This window comes from Aquarana catesbeiana, linkage group LG02, assembly GCF_042186555.1.
Source record: "Aquarana catesbeiana isolate 2022-GZ linkage group LG02, ASM4218655v1, whole genome shotgun sequence".
Lineage (NCBI taxonomy): Eukaryota > Metazoa > Chordata > Amphibia > Anura > Ranidae > Aquarana > Aquarana catesbeiana.
In genome coordinates, this window is record NC_133325.1 from 36,391,434 (window position 1) to 36,410,461 (window position 19,028).

Here is a 19,028-nt window from a genome sequence, read left to right on the forward strand (position 1 = left end):
GGCATCCATGTCTATACTGATATGGGTGGTCCCCTCTATACTGACACACTGATATGGGGGGTCCCCTCTGTACTGACACACTGATATGGGGGTCTCCTCTATACTGACACACTGATATGGGGGGTCCCCTCTGTACTGACACACTGATATGGGGGTCTCCTCTATACCGACAGACTGATATGGGGGTCCCCTCTATACTGACACACTGATATGGGGGTCTCCTCTATACTGACACACTGATATGGGGGTCTCCTCTATACTGACAGACTGATATGGGGGTCTCCTCTATACTGACACACTGATATGGGGGTCTCCTCTATACTGACAGACTGATATGGGGGTCTCCTCTATACTGACACACTGATATGGGGGTCTCCTCTATACTGACAGACTGATATGGGGGTCTCCTCTATACTGACACACTGATATGGGGGTCCCCTCTATACTGACACACTGATATGGGGGTCCCCTCTATACTGACACACTGATATGGGGGGGTCCCCTCTATACTGACACATTGATATGGGGGGTCTCCTCTATACTGACACGCTGATATGGGGGGTCCCCTCTATACTGACACACTGATATGGGGGGTCCCCTCTATACTGACACACTGATATGGGGGGTCCCCTCTATACTGACACACTGATATGGGGGGGTCCCCTCTATACTGACACATTGATATGGGGGGTCTCCTCTATACTGACACGCTGATATGGGGGGTCCCCTCTATACTGACACACTGATATGGGGGGTCCCCTCTATACTGACACACTGATATGGGGGGTCCCCTCTATACTGACACACTGATATGGGGGTCCCCTCTATACTGACACACTGATATGGGGGTCCCCTCTATACTGACACACTGATATGGGGGTCCCCTCTATACTGACACACTGATATGGGGGTCCCCTCTATACTGACACACTGATATGGGGGTCCCCTCTATACTGACACACTGATATGGCGGGGGGTCCCCTCTATCCTGACACACTGATATGGGGGGTCCCCTCTATACTGACACATTGATATGGGGGTCCCCTCTATACTGACACACTGATATGGGGGGTCCCCTCTATACTGACACACTGATATGGGGGTCCCCTCTATACTGACACACTGATATGGGGGTCCCCTCTATACTGACACACTGATATGGGGGTCCCCTCTATACTGACACACTGATATGGGGGTTCCCCTCTATCCTGACACACTGATATGGGGGGTCCCCTCTATCCTGACACACTGATATGGGGGGTCCCCTCTATACTGACACACTGATATGGCGGGGGGTCCCCTCTATACTGACACACTGATATGGGGGGTCCCCTCTATACTGACACACTGATATGGGGGTCCCTTCTATACTGACACACTGATATGGGGGTCCCCTCTATACTGACACATTGATATGGGGGTCCCCTCTATCCTGACACACTGATATGGGGGGTCCCCTCTATCCTGACACACTGATATGGGGGGTCCCCTCTATACTGACACACTGATATGGCGGGGGGTCCCCTCTATACTGACACACTGATATGGGGGTCCCCTCTATCCTGACACACTGATATGGGGGTCCCCTCTATACTGACACACTGATATGGCGGGGGGTCCCCTCTATACTGACACACTGATATGGGGGTCCCCTCTATACTGACACACTGATATGGGGGTCCCCTCTATACTGACACACTGATATGGGGGGTCCCCTCTATACTGACACACTGATATGGGGGTCCCCTCTATACTGACACATTGATATGGGGGGTCTCCTCTATACTGACACACTGATATGGGGGTTCCCCTCTATACTGACACACTGATATGGGGGTCCCCTCTATCCTGACACACTGATATGGGGGTCCCCTCTATACTGACACACTGATATGGGGGTTCCCCTCTATACTGACACATTGATATGGCGGGGGGTCCCCTCTATACTGACACACTATGGGGGTCACCTCTATACTGACACACTATGGGGGTCCACTCTATACTGACACACTGATATGGGGGGGTCCCCTCTATACTGACACACTGATATGGGGGTCCCCTCTATACTGACACACTGATATGGGGGGGTCCCCTCTATACTGACACACTGATATGGGGGTCCCCTCTATACTGACACACTGATATGGCGGGGGGTCCCCTCTATACTGACACACTGATATGGGGGTCCCCTCTATCCTGACACACTGATATGGGGGGTCCCCTCTATACTGACACACTGATAAGGGGGTCCCCTCTATCCTGACACACTGATATGGGGGGTCCCCTCTATACTGACACACTGATATGGGGGGTCCCCTCTATACTGACACACTGATAAGGGGGTCCCCTCTATACTGACACACTGATATGGGGGGTCCCCTCTATACTGACACACTATGGGGGTCCACTCTATACTGACACACTGATATGGGGGTCCCCTCTATACTGACACACTGATATGGGGGGTCCCCTCTATACTGACACACTGATATGGGGGTCCCCTCTGTACTGACACACTGATATGGGGGCTCCCCTCTATACTGACACACTGATATGGGGGTCCCCTCTATACTGACACACTGATATGGGGGTCCCCTCTATACTGACACACTGATATGGGGGTCTCCTCTATACTGACACACTGATATGGGGGTTCCCCTCTATACTGACACACTGATATGGGGGTCCCCTCTATCCTGACACACTGATATGGGGGTCCCCTCTATACTGACACACTGATATGGGGGTTCCCCTCTATACTGACACATTGATATGGCGGGGGGTCCCCTCTATACTGACACACTATGGGGGTCACCTCTATACTGACACACTATGGGGGTCCACTCTATACTGACACACTGATATGGGGGGGTCCCCTCTATACTGACACACTGATATGGGGGTCCCCTCTATACTGACACACTGATATGGGGGGGTCCCCTCTATACTGACACACTGATATGGGGGTCCCCTCTATACTGACACACTGATATGGGGGGGTCCCCTCTATACTGACACACTGATATGGGGGTCCCCTCTATCCTGACACACTGATATGGGGGGTCCCCTCTATACTGACACACTGATAAGGGGGTCCCCTCTATCCTGACACACTGATATGGGGGGTCCCCTCTATACTGACACACTGATATGGGGGGTCCCCTCTATACTGACACACTGATAAGGGGGTCCCCTCTATACTGACACACTGATATGGGGGGTCCCCTCTATACTGACACACTATGGGGGTCCACTCTATACTGACACACTGATATGGGGGTCCCCTCTATACTGACACACTGATATGGGGGGTCCCCTCTATACTGACACACTGATATGGGGGTCCCCTCTGTACTGACACACTGATATGGGGGCTCCCCTCTATACTGACACACTGATATGGGGGTCCCCTCTATACTGACACACTGATATGGGGGTCCCCTCTATACTGACACACTGATATGGGGGTCCCCTCTATCCTGACACACTGATATGGGGGGTCCCCCTCTATACTGACACACTGATATGGGGGGTCCCCCTCTATACTGACACACTGATATGGGGGTCCCCTCTATACTGACACACTGATATGGGGGTCCCCCTCTATACTGACACACTGATATGGGGGTCCCCTCTATCCTGACACACTGATATGGGGGGTCCCCTCTATACTGACACACTGATATGGGGGTCCCCTCTATACTGACACACTGATATGGGGGTCCCCCTCTATACTGACACACTGATATGGGGGTCCCCTCTATCCTGACACACTGATATGGGGGTCCCCCTCTATACTGACACACTGATATGGGGGTCCCCTCTATACTGACACACTGATATGGGGGTCCCCTCTATACTGACACATTGATATGGGGGGTCTCCTCTATACTGACACACTGATATGGGGGGGTCCCCTCTATACTGACACATTGATATGGGGGGTCTCCTCTATACTGACACGCTGATATGGGGGGTCCCCTCTATACTGACACACTGATATGGGGGGTCCCCTCTATACTGACACACTGATATGGGGGGTCCCCTCTATACTGACACACTGATATGGGGGGGTCCCCTCTATACTGACACATTGATATGGGGGGTCTCCTCTATACTGACACGCTGATATGGGGGGTCCCCTCTATACTGACACACTGATATGGGGGGTCCCCTCTATACTGACACACTGATATGGGGGTCCCCTCTATACTGACACACTGATATGGGGGTCCCCTCTATACTGACACACTGATATGGGGGTCCCCTCTATACTGACACACTGATATGGGGGTCCCCTCTATACTGACACACTGATATGGCGGGGGGTCCCCTCTATCCTGACACACTGATATGGGGGGTCCCCTCTATACTGACACATTGATATGGGGGTCCCCTCTATACTGACACACTGATATGGGGGGTCCCCTCTATACTGACACACTGATATGGCGGGGGGTCCCCTCTATACTGACATATTGATATGGGGGTCCCCTCTATACTGACACACTGATATGGGGGTCCCCTCTATACTGACACACTGATATGGGGGTTCCCCTCTATCCTGACACACTGATATGGGGGGTCCCCTCTATCCTGACACACTGATATGGGGGGTCCCCTCTATACTGACACACTGATATGGCGGGGGGTCCCCTCTATACTGACACACTGATATGGGGGGTCCCCTCTATACTGACACACTGATATGGGGGTCCCTTCTATACTGACACACTGATATGGGGGTCCCCTCTATACTGACACATTGATATGGGGGTCCCCTCTATCCTGACACACTGATATGGGGGGTCCCCTCTATCCTGACACACTGATATGGGGGGTCCCCTCTATACTGACACACTGATATGGCGGGGGGTCCCCTCTATACTGACACACTGATATGGGGGTCCCCTCTATACTGACACACTGATATGGGGGTCCCCTCTATCCTGACACACTGATATGGGGGTCCCCTCTATACTGACACACTGATATGGCGGGGGGTCCCCTCTATACTGACACACTGATATGGGGGTCCCCTCTATACTGACACACTGATATGGGGGTCCCCTCTATACTGACACACTGATATGGGGGGTCCCCTCTATACTGACACACTGATATGGGGGTCCCCTCTATACTGACACATTGATATGGGGGGTCTCCTCTATACTGACACACTGATATGGGGGTTCCCCTCTATACTGACACACTGATATGGGGGTCCCCTCTATCCTGACACACTGATATGGGGGTCCCCTCTATACTGACACACTGATATGGGGGTTCCCCTCTATACTGACACATTGATATGGCGGGGGGTCCCCTCTATACTGACACACTATGGGGGTCACCTCTATACTGACACACTATGGGGGTCCCCTCTATACTGACACACTGATATGGGGGTCCCCTCTATACTGACACACTGATATGGGGGTCCCCTCTATACTGACACACTGATATGGGGGTCCCCTCTATACTGACACACTGATATGGGGGGGTCCCCTCTATACTGACACACTGATATGGGGGTCCCCTCTATACTGACACACTGATATGGCGGGGGGTCCCCTCTATACTGACACACTGATATGGGGGTCCCCTCTATCCTGACACACTGATATGGGGGGTCCCCTCTATACTGACACACTGATAAGGGGGTCCCCTCTATCCTGACACACTGATATGGGGGGTCCCCTCTATACTGACACACTGATATGGGGGGTCCCCTCTATACTGACACACTGATAAGGGGGTCCCCTCTATACTGACACACTGATATGGGGGGTCCCCTCTATACTGACACACTATGGGGGTCCACTCTATACTGACACACTGATATGGGGGTCCCCTCTATACTGACACACTGATATGGGGGGTCCCCTCTATACTGACACACTGATATGGGGGTCCCCTCTGTACTGACACACTGATATGGGGGCTCCCCTCTATACTGACACACTGATATGGGGGTCCCCTCTATACTGATACACTGATATGGGGGTCCCCTCTATACTGACACACTGATATGGGGGTCTCCTCTATACTGACACACTGATATGGGGGTTCCCCTCTATACTGACACACTGATATGGGGGTTCCCCTCTATACTGACACACTGATATGGGGGTCCCCTCTATCCTGACACACTGATATGGGGGTCCCCTCTATACTGACACACTGATATGGGGGTTCCCCTCTATACTGACACATTGATATGGCGGGGGGTCCCCTCTATACTGACACACTATGGGGGTCACCTCTATACTGACACACTATGGGGGTCCACTCTATACTGACACACTGATATGGGGGGGTCCCCTCTATACTGACACACTGATATGGGGGTCCCCTCTATACTGACACACTGATATGGGGGGGTCCCCTCTATACTGACACACTGATATGGGGGTCCCCTCTATACTGACACACTGATATGGCGGGGGGTCCCCTCTATACTGACACACTGATATGGGGGTCCCCTCTATCCTGACACACTGATATGGGGGGTCCCCTCTATACTGACACACTGATAAGGGGGTCCCCTCTATCCTGACACACTGATATGGGGGGTCCCCTCTATACTGACACACTGATATGGGGGGTCCCCTCTATACTGACACACTGATAAGGGGGTCCCCTCTATACTGACACACTGATATGGGGGGTCCCCTCTATACTGACACACTATGGGGGTCCACTCTATACTGACACACTGATATGGGGGTCCCCTCTATACTGACACACTGATATGGGGGGTCCCCTCTATACTGACACACTGATATGGGGGTCCCCTCTGTACTGACACACTGATATGGGGGCTCCCCTCTATACTGACACACTGATATGGGGGTCCCCTCTATACTGACACACTGATATGGGGGTCCCCTCTATACTGACAAACTGATATGGGGTTCCCCTCTATCCTGACACACTGATATGGGGGGTCCCCCTCTATACTGACACACTGATATGGGGGGTCCCCCTCTATACTGACACACTGATATGGGGGTCCCCTCTATACTGACACACTGATATGGGGGTCCCCCTCTATACTGACACACTGATATGGGGGTCCCCTCTATCCTGACACACTGATATGGGGGGTCCCCTCTATACTGACACACTGATATGGGGGTCCCCTCTATACTGACACACTGATATGGGGGTCCCCCTCTATACTGACACACTGATATGGGGGTCCCCTCTATCCTGACACACTGATATGGGGGTCCCCCTCTATACTGACACACTGATATGGGGGTCCCCTCTATACTGACACACTGATATGGGGGTCCCCTCTATACTGACACATTGATATGGGGGGTCTGCTCTATACTGACACACTGATATGGGGGTTCCCCTCTATACTGACACACTGATATGGGGGTCCCCTCTATCCTGACACACTGATATGGGGGTCCCCTCTATACTGACACACTGATATGGGGGTTCCCCTCTATACTGACACATTGATATGGCGGGGGGTCCCCTCTATACTGACACACTATGGGGGTCACCTCTATACTGACACACTATGGGGGTCCACTCTATACTGACACACTGATATGGGGGGGTCCCCTCTATACTGACACACTGATATGGGGGTCCCCTCTATACTGACACACTGATATGGGGGGGTCCCCTCTATACTGACACACTGATATGGGGGTCCCCTCTATACTGACACACTGATATGGCGGGGGGTCCCCTCTATACTGACACACTGATATGGGGGTCCCCTCTATCCTGACACACTGATATGGGGGGTCCCCTCTATACTGACACACTGATAAGGGGGTCCCCTCTATCCTGACACACTGATATGGGGGGTCCCCTCTATACTGACACACTGATATGGGGGGTCCCCTCTATACTGACACACTGATAAGGGGGTCCCCTCTATACTGACACACTGATATGGGGGGTCCCCTCTATACTGACACACTATGGGGGTCCACTCTATACTGACACACTGATATGGGGGTCCCCTCTATACTGACACACTGATATGGGGGGTCCCCTCTATACTGACACACTGATATGGGGGTCCCCTCTGTACTGACACACTGATATGGGGGCTCCCCTCTATACTGACACACTGATATGGGGGTCCCCTCTATACTGACACACTGATATGGGGGTCCCCTCTATACTGACACACTGATATGGGGGTCTCCTCTATACTGACACACTGATATGGGGGTCCCCTCTATACTGACACACTGATATGGGGGTCCCCTCTATCCTGACACACTGATATGGGGGGTCCCCCTCTATACTGACACACTGATATGGGGGTCCCCTCTATCCTGACACACTGATATGGGGGTCCCCCTCTATACTGACACACTGATATGGGGGGTCCCCCTCTATACTGACACACTGATATGGGGGTCCCCTCTATACTGACACACTGATATGGGGGTCCCCCTCTATACTGACACACTGATATGGGGGTCCCCTCTATCCTGACACACTGATATGGGGGGTCCCCTCTATACTGACACACTGATATGGGGGTCCCCTCTATACTGACACACTGATATGGGGGTCCCCCTCTATACTGACACACTGATATGGGGGTCCCCTCTATCCTGACACACTGATATGGGGGTCCCCCTCTATACTGACACACTGATATGGGGGTCCCCTCTATCCTGACACACTGATATGGGGGTCCCCCTCTATACTGACACACTGATATGGGGGTCCCCTCTATCCTGACACACTGATATGGGGGGTCCCCTCTATACTGACACACTGATATGGGGGTCCCCTCTATACTGACACACTGATATGGGGGTCCCCCTCTATACTGACACACTGATATGGGGGTCCCCTCTATCCTGACACACTGATATGGGGGTCCCCCTCTATACTGACACACTGATATGGGGGTCCCCTCTATCCTGACACACTGATATGGGGGGTCCCCTCTATACTGACACACTGATATGGGGGTCCCCCTCTATACTGACACACTGATATGGGGGTCCCCTCTATCCTGACACACTGATATGGGGGGTCCCCTCTATACTGACACACTGATATGGGGGTCCCCTCTATACTGACACACTGATATGGGGGTCCCCTCTATACTGACACACTGATATGGGGGTCCCCTCTATACTGACACACTGATATGGGGGTCCCCCTCTATACTGACACACTGATATGGGGGTCCCCTCTATCCTGACACACTGATATGGGGGGTCCCCTCTATACTGACACACTGATATGGGGGTCCCCTCTATACTGACACACTGATATGGGGGTCCCCCTCTATACTGACACACTGATATGGGGGTCCCCTCTATCCTGACACACTGATATGGGGGTCCCCCTCTATACTGACACACTGATATGGGGGTCCCCTCTATACTGACACACTGATATGGGGGTCCCCTCTATACTGACACATTGATATGGGGGGTCTCCTCTATACTGACACACTGATATGGGGGTTCCCCTCTATACTGACACACTGATATGGGGGTCCCCTCTATCCTGACACACTGATATGGGGGTCCCCTCTATACTGACACACTGATATGGGGGTTCCCCTCTATACTGACACATTGATATGGCGGGGGGTCCCCTCTATACTGACACACTATGGGGGTCACCTCTATACTGACACACTATGGGGGTCCACTCTATACTGACACACTGATATGGGGGGGTCCCCTCTATACTGACACACTGATATGGGGGGGTCCCCTCTATACTGACACACTGATATGGGGGTCCCCTCTATACTGACACACTGATATGGGGGGGTCCCCTCTATACTGACACACTGATATGGGGGGGTCCCCTCTATACTGACACACTGATATGGGGGTCCCCTCTATACTGACACACTGATATGGGGGTCCCCTCTATACTGACACACTGATATGGGGGGGTCCCCTCTATACTGACACACTGATATGGGGGTCCCCTCTATACTGACACACTGATATGGGGGGGTCCCCTCTATACTGACACACTGATATGGGGGTCCCCTCTATACTGACACACTGATATGGCGGGGGGTCCCCTCTATACTGACACACTGATATGGGGGTCCCCTCTATCCTGACACACTGATATGGGGGGTCCCCTCTATACTGACACACTGATAAGGGGGTCCCCTCTATCCTGACACACTGATATGGGGGGTCCCCTCTATACTGACACACTGATATGGGGGGTCCCCTCTATACTGACACACTGATAAGGGGGTCCCCTCTATACTGACACACTGATATGGGGGGTCCCCTCTATACTGACACACTATGGGGGTCCACTCTATACTGACACACTGATATGGGGGTCCCCTCTATACTGACACACTGATATGGGGGGTCCCCTCTATACTGACACACTGATATGGGGGTCCCCTCTGTACTGACACACTGATATGGGGGCTCCCCTCTATACTGACACACTGATATGGGGGTCCCCTCTATACTGACACACTGATATGGGGGTCCCCTCTATACTGACACACTGATATGGGGGTCTCCTCTATACTGACACACTGATATGGGGGTCCCCTCTATACTGACACACTGATATGGGGGTCCCCTCTATCCTGACACACTGATATGGGGGGTCCCCCTCTATACTGACACACTGATATGGGGGGTCCCCCTCTATACTGACACACTGATATGGGGGTCCCCTCTATACTGACACACTGATATGGGGGTCCCCTCTATCCTGACACACTGATATGGGGGTCCCCTCTATACTGACACACTGATATGGGGGTCCCCCTCTATACTGACACACTGATATGGGGGTCCCCTCTATCCTGACACACTGATATGGGGGTCCCCCTCTATACTGACACACTGATATGGGGGTCCCCTCTATCCTGACCCACTGATATGGGGGGTCCCCTCTATACTGACACACTGATATGGGGGTCCCCCTCTATACTGACACACTGATATGGGGGTCCCCTCTATCCTGACACACTGATATGGGGGGTCCCCTCTATACTGACACACTGATATGGGGGTCCCCTCTATACTGACACACTGATATGGGGGTCCCCTCTATACTGACACACTGATATGGGGGTCCCCTCTATACTGACACACTGATATGGGGGTCCCCTCTATCCTGACACACTGATATGGGGGTCCCCTCTATACTGACACACTGATATGGGGGTCCCCTCTATACTGACACACTATGGGGGTCCCCTCTATACTGACACACTGATATGGGGGTCCCCTCTATCCTGACACACTGATATGGGGGGTCCCCTCTATACTGACACACTGATATGGGGGTCCCCTCTATACTGACACACTGATATGGGGGTCCCCTCTATACTGACACACTATGGGGGTCCCCTCTATACTGACACACTGATATGGGGGTCCCCTCTATACTGACACACTGATATGGGGGTCCCCTCTATACTGACACACTATGGGGGTCCCCTCTATACTGACACACTGATATGGGGGTCCCCTCTATATTGACACACTATGGGGGTCCCCTCTATACTGACACACTGATATGGGGGTCCCCTCTATACTGACACACTGATATGGGGGTCCCCTCTATACTGACACACTGATATGGGGGTCCCCTCTATACTGACACACTATGGGGGTCCCCTCTATACTGACACACTGATATGGGGGTCCCCTCTATACTGACACACTGATATGGGGGTCCCCTCTATACTGACACACTGATATGGGGGTCCCCTCTATACTGACACACTGATATGGGGGTCCCCTCTATACTGACACACTGATATGGGGGTCCCCCTCTATACTGAGATGTAAACAATGAGGATGATGATGGTTGTAGTGATGAAGGGGGGGAGGGGTGATGACGATGATGGTCGGTGATGATGATCTCCGGTCACACCGGTATATATAAATATACACACACAGCCCCTCCCCCACACACCGTTACACTCCCCCTCTCCCGGTACTGACCGCTCTCCTCGCCGTCCTCTGTCGGTGTGACGATGAGGGAGGGGGAGGGGCGGAGGAGGTGGGAAGAGGCGGGGCGAGTCACCGTGACATCACCTCCGGGGGAGACCGGGCCTGACACCGGGAATAGCACGGGACACGGGGGGAGGGGATACCTTTACGGGGGACCCCCATATGATTCCCCACCCCCCCACTATACACCTATATCACCCACATAACACTGCACCCCTATGCCGAGACCCTTACCTTACATCATGGGGCCCCCCCAAAAAATAGGCCCCTACCTCCCTGTGTACAGGGGGACCCCAATATCAACAGAGAGATCCCTGCACCCCCCATACAGGGGACCCCAATATCACCAGAGAGATCCCTGCACCCCCCATACAGGGGACCCCAATATCACCAGAGAGATCCCTGCACCCCCATACAGGGGACCCCAATATCACCAGAGAGATCCCTGCACCCCCATACAGGGGACCCCAATATCACCAGAGAGATCCCTGCACCCCCATACAGGGGACCCCAATATCAACAGAGAGATCCCTGCACCCCCCATACAGGGGACCCCAATATCACCAGAGAGATCCCTGCACCCCCCATACAGGGGACCCCAATATCACCAGAGAGATCCCTGCACCCCCATACAGGGGACCCCAATATCACCAGAGAGATCCCTGCACCCCCATACAGGGGACCCCAATATCACCAGAGAGATCCCTGCACCCCCCATACAGGGGACCCCAATATCACCAGAGAGATCCCTGCACCCCCCATACAGGGGACCCCAATGTCACCAGAGAGATCCCTGCACCCCCCATACAGGGACCCCAATATCACCAGAGAGATCCCTGCACCCCCCATACAGGGGACCCCACCACACTGAATCCTACAGAACTGGAGAGGCCTCTACACCCTCCTATACAGGGGGGCCCCAACATAGGGGCCCTCATTACCAGAGATATCCCCACACCTCATTATACAGGGAGAATCCTACCACAGAGACCCCGATAATACCTAAAATATCCCTATACCCCACTATTACCCTCCCCACCACAAGGACCTCATAACACTGGCATTCCTTTAACCCCCTTATACAGAAGAGACCCCAACACACTGACACCCCTCCATCCACCACACTGACCCCCTATATACAGAAGAGACCCCAATATACTGACCCCCCTTCCATCCACCACACTGACCCCCTATATACAGACGAGACCCCAACACACTGACCCCCTATATACAGAAGAGACCCCAACATACTGACCCCCCCTTCCATCCATCACACTGACCCCCCTTATACAGAAGAGACCCCAACATACTGACCCCCCCTTCCATCCATCACACTGACCCCCCTTATACAGAAGAGACCCCAACATACTGCCCCCCCCCCTCCATCCACCACACTGACCCCTCCTCCATCCACCACACTGCCCCCCTATATACAGAAGAGACCCCAACATACTGACCCCCTATATACAGAAGAGACCCCAACATACTGACCCCTCTTTCATCCACCACACTGACACTCTATATACAGAAGAGACCCCAACATACTGACCCCTATATACTGACCCCCTATATACAGAAGAAACTCCAACACACTGACCCCCTATATACAAAAGAGACCCCAACACACTGACCCCCTATATACAGAAGAAACCCCAACACACTGACCCCCTATATACAGAAGAAACCCCAACACACTGACCCCCCCTTCCATCCACCATACTGACCCCCTATATACAGAAGAGACCCCAACATACTGTCCTCCCCTTCCATCCACCACATTGACCCCCTATATACAGAAGAGACCCCAACACACTGACCCCCTATAAACAGAAGAGACCCCAATACACTGACCCCCCCCCTCCATCCACCACACTGATCCCCTATATACAAAAGAGACCCCAACACACTGACCCCCCCCCCCCCCTTCCATCCACCACACTGACCCCCTATATACAGAAGAGACCCCAACACACTGACCCCCTATATACAGAAGAGACCCAAACACACTGACCCCCTATATACAGAAGAGACCCCAACACACTGACCCCCTATATACAGAAGAGACCCCAACACACTGACCCCCTATATACAGAAGAGACCCAAACACACTGACACCCTTTTACAGAAGAGACCCCAACACATTGACCCCTCCATCCACCACACTGATCAATATATACAGAGGAGACCCCAACACAGTGACACCCTTGTACAGGAGAGACCATACCTCACATACAAGGGAACCCCCACCAAACCACCACCCCCATCTACAAAGGGGACCCCCCACCACACTGACCTCCATCTACAGAGGAGACCCCCTACCAGACTGACCTCCATCTACAGAAGAGACCCCCCACCCCACTGACCTCCCATATACACAGGAAACCCCCCCACCACACTGACCTCCATCTACACAGGAGATCTCCCACACAACACTGACCTCCCCATCTACAGAGGAGACCCCTCACCACACTGACCGCCATCTACAGAGGAGGCACCCCACCACACTGACCTCCCATATACACAGGAGACCCCCCCATACTGACCTTCATCTACAGAGGAGACACCCCACCACACTGACCTCCCATATACACAGGAGACCCCCCCATACTGACCTTCATCTACAGAGGAGACCCCCCACCACACTGACCTCCATCTACACAGGAGACCCCCCCATACTGACCTTCATCTACAGAGGAGACCCCCCACCACACTGACCTCCATCTACACAGGAGACCCCCCCATACTGACCTTCATCTACAGAGGAGACCCCCCACCACACTGACCTCCATCTACACAGGAGACCCCCCACCACATTGACCTCCATCTACACAGGAGACCCCCCACCACATTGACCTCCATCTACACAGGAGACCCCCCACCACATTGACCTCCATCTACACAGGAGACCCCCCCACCACATTGACCTCCATCTACACAGGAGACCCCCCACCACATTGACCTCCATCTACACAGGAGACCCCCCACCACACGGACCTTCCATATACAGAGGAGACCCCCCACCACACTGACCTCCATCTACACAGGAGACCCCCCACCACACGGACCTCCCATATACAAAGGAGACCCCCCCCACCATACTGACCTCCCATATACAGAAGATACCCCGCCACACTGACCGCCATCTACAGAGGAGACACCCCACCACACTGACTTCCCATATACACAGGAGACCCCCCCCCCCATACTGACCTCCATCTACACAGGAGACCCCCCACCACATGGACCTCCCATATACACAGGAGACCCCCCGCCACACTGACCTCCATCTACATAGGAGACCCCCCACCACACGGACCTCGCATTTACAGAGGGGACCCCGCCACATAGACCTCCATATACTGTACAGAGGAGATCCCACCACATAGACCCTCATAGGCAGAAATGACCCCACCACACCTGACTTTGTATACAGAGGCAACCGTATCACAAAGGACCTTGTATCTAGAGAATACCGCACTACACTATCCCCAATATACACACTGACCTCCATATACAGCGGAGACCCCTACCGCACTGACCTCCATATACAGCGGAGACCCCTACCGCACTGACCTCCATATACAGCAGAGATCCCTACCGCACTGACCTCCATATACAGCAGAGATCCCTACCGCACTGACCTCCATATACAGCAGAGATCCCTACCGCACTGACCTCCATATACAGCAGAGATCCCTACCGCACTGACCTCCATATACAGCAGAGACCCCGTCACACCAGTCCCCACAAATAAGAGACCCCTACCACACTGACCTCCATATACAGCGGAGACCCCTACCGCACTGACCTCCATATACAGCAGAGATCCCTACCGCACTGACCTCCATATACAGCAGAGACCCCGTCACACCAGTCCCCACAAATAAGAGACCCCTACCACACTGACCTCCATATACAGCGGAGACCCCTACCGCACTGACCTCCATATACAGCAGAGATCCCTACCGCACTGACCTCCATATACAGCAGAGATCCCTACCGCACTGACCTCCATATACAGCAGAGACCCCGTCACACCAGTCCCCACAAATAAGAGACCCCTACCACACTGACCTCCATATACAGCGGAGACCCCTACCGCACTGACCTCCATATACAGCGGAGACCCCTACCGCACTGACCTCCATATACAGCGGAGACCCCTACCGCACTGACCTCCATATACAGCGGAGACCCCTACCGCACTGACCTCCATATACAGCGGAGACCCCTACCGCACTGACCTCCATATACAGCGGAGACCCCTACCGCACTGACCTCCATATACAGCGGAGACCCCTACCGCACTGACCTCCATATACAGCGGAGACCCCTACCGCACTGACCTCCATATACAGCGGAGACCCCTACCGCACTGACCTCCATATACAGCGGAGACCCCTACCGCACTGACCTCCATATACAGCGGAGACCCCTACCGCACTGACCTCCATATACAGCGGAGACCCCTACCGCACTGACCTCCATATACAGCGGAGACCCCTACCGCACTGACCTCCATATACAGCGGAGACCCCTACCGCACTGACCTCCATATACAGCGGAGACCCCTACCGCACTGACCTCCATATACAGCGGAGACCCCTACCGCACTGACCTCCATATACAGCGGAGACCCCTACCGCACTGACCTCCATATACAGCGGAGACCCCTACCGCACTGACCTCCATATACAGCGGAGACCCCTACCGCACTGACCTCCATATACAGCGGAGACCCCTACCGCACTGACCTCCATATACAGCGGAGACCCCTACCGCACTGACCTCCATATACAGCGGAGACCCCTACCGCACTGACCTCCATATACAGCGGAGACCCCTACCGCACTGACCTCCATATACAGCAGAGATCCCTACCGCACTGACCTCCATATACAGCGGAGACCCCTACCGCACTGACCTCCATATACAGCGGAGATCCCTACTGCACTGACCTCCATATACAGCAGAGACCCCGTCACACCAGTCCCCACAATAAGAGACCCCTACCACACTGACGCCCATATACAAAGTAGACATCTCTGAGGGACCCAAACTACTTGCGATGATACCCAGGAACCCCTACACCTCCACAAAAGAGCCAAACTACTGACATGGAACCCTCGATTGAACCACCTGCTGTCCGGGGCAGTTGTTGCCATTTTTATTTCGCACAATATTTGCGAATTAATTTGTCCGTTGCAAATTTTCAGGAAGCAGATAAACTTATAACAAAATAATACCCAATCTTGTGGTAAAATATAAATGATGGGGTTGCGTTGAATAAATAGATACCTAACAACGTGTGAAGATTTAAAATTGCGCACATCTGTGACATGGTGGCCAACTATGGTACCTAAAAATTCTCCATAGGCAATGCTTTAAAAGCCTTTACAGGTTACCAGTTTAGAGTTACCCATGAATTAGGGCCCCAGAATTATTGATTTAATTTGCGTGGGGGGGCTCTTAAAGCGGGATTCCGGCCAGGAAAATTTTTTTTTAAAAGTCAGCAGCTACAAACACTGTAGCTGCTGACTTTGAATAAGTACACTTACTTGTCCTGGGTGCCGACCCGTCCCTCGGCTCTCCGGTCCCGGCACCGCCATCTAAACTAAGGGAAACAGGCAGTGGAGCCTTGCGGCTTCACTGCCAGTTTCTTACTGCGCATGCGCGAGCAGCGCGGCGCTCTGTGAATGGTCCCGTGGTTTTCTGGGAACACACACAGTTCCCAGAAGGCAACGGGGCCTGCTCACCGAGGAGCAGGACACGCCATGGAATAGGAAGAGGCAGATTAGGAAGACTGCCTAGCAACAAGAGTTCAGGTAAGTTAAAAAAAAAAAAATGTTCAAATGTTTTTTTTTTATTTTTTTAGGATTTGTCATGCTATTTTTTAGTTTAGGGTGGCCCTCCCCCTTACATTTTTTTCTTTTTTCATTTCATTTAACCTTCATTTGACCCCTGATGCCTTCCAAAGTAGCTAACCGAACACAGACTGTGCTTGGTTAGCTGCTTCCCTGGCTGTAACAGCCAGGAAATAATAGCTCTGAGACCGAAGTGACAAAATCATTATTGCCTCCAGGTTCATTCATCACTCACAGAGGAGATCTGGGAACGGATGTTCCTCCATCTCCTCTATAGTGAACCGTCCTGACAGTTTACTGCAGTCCTGGGTTCCCTAGAAGAATGGGAGACCTGGGAACCACAGCTGTGGGGAGAAGGGGTAAATTGAATCTGTGGCTTGGCTATGCACTATTTATATATTCTGAGTAGTAAAAGCACTTTGGGCTTCTTTACACTTTTTGGGGCTGCTTTGAAATATAGGCGGAGCCACAGTTTTATCACCCCCTTTTAAGGTGCAAAAATGTATACATAGGATACTCCACCACACTGACCCCCTCATATATAGGGGGAAACCCCACCACACTGACCTCCGTATATATTGGGGAACCCCACCACGCTGACCTCCGTGTATACAGGGAGGGAACTCCACTGACCTCCGCGTACAGGGGGAGAACCCCACCACACTGACCTCCGTGTAAACAGGGGAGAACCCCAATGACCTCCCCGTACAGGGGGAGAACCCCACCACACTGACCTCCGTGTAAACAGGGGAGAACCCCAATGACCTCCCCGTACAGGGGGAGAACCCCACCACACTGACCTCCGTGTAAACAGGGGAGAACCCCAATGACCTCCCCGTACAGGGGGAGAACCCCACCACACTGACCTCCGTGTAAACAGGGGAGAACCCCTCTGACCTCCGCATACAGGGGGAGATTCCCACTGACCTCCACAGACAGGGGGGGGGGGTACCCCACCACACTGACTGCATACAAAGGGGGAAACCCACCACTCTGACTCCCTTATACAGAGAAGACCCTAGCTTGGACCAATGTAAGTATGTGTGTGCCATACCTGTGGAATCCCTCTAAAAGCTGGAAATCACTGTGGGAGGCTACTACAGAGATCTGCACCAGCTTCTAGGTACCCTTCTGAGCAGTTGCCCTGCTGCTTACTGAACACAGGAAGTCGGTCGCTTGACAAGGGCACCATTCAGAG

At 53.0% G+C, this 19,028-nt stretch overlaps 1 protein-coding gene across 2 annotated transcripts in view; it reads right to left on the reverse strand.

Annotated features, from left to right (window-relative positions):
• Positions 1–12,017, reverse strand: part of FAM168A (family with sequence similarity 168 member A) — a 220,393-nt gene extending 208,376 nt beyond the window's left edge. For both annotated transcript variants that reach the window (XM_073612769.1, XM_073612768.1), the window contains exon 1: positions 11,958–12,017. The gene's annotated coding sequence lies outside the window, so the exon portion shown is untranslated. The remainder of the gene's footprint in view (positions 1–11,957) is intronic.
• Between the last annotated feature and the right edge of the window lie 7,011 nt (positions 12,018–19,028).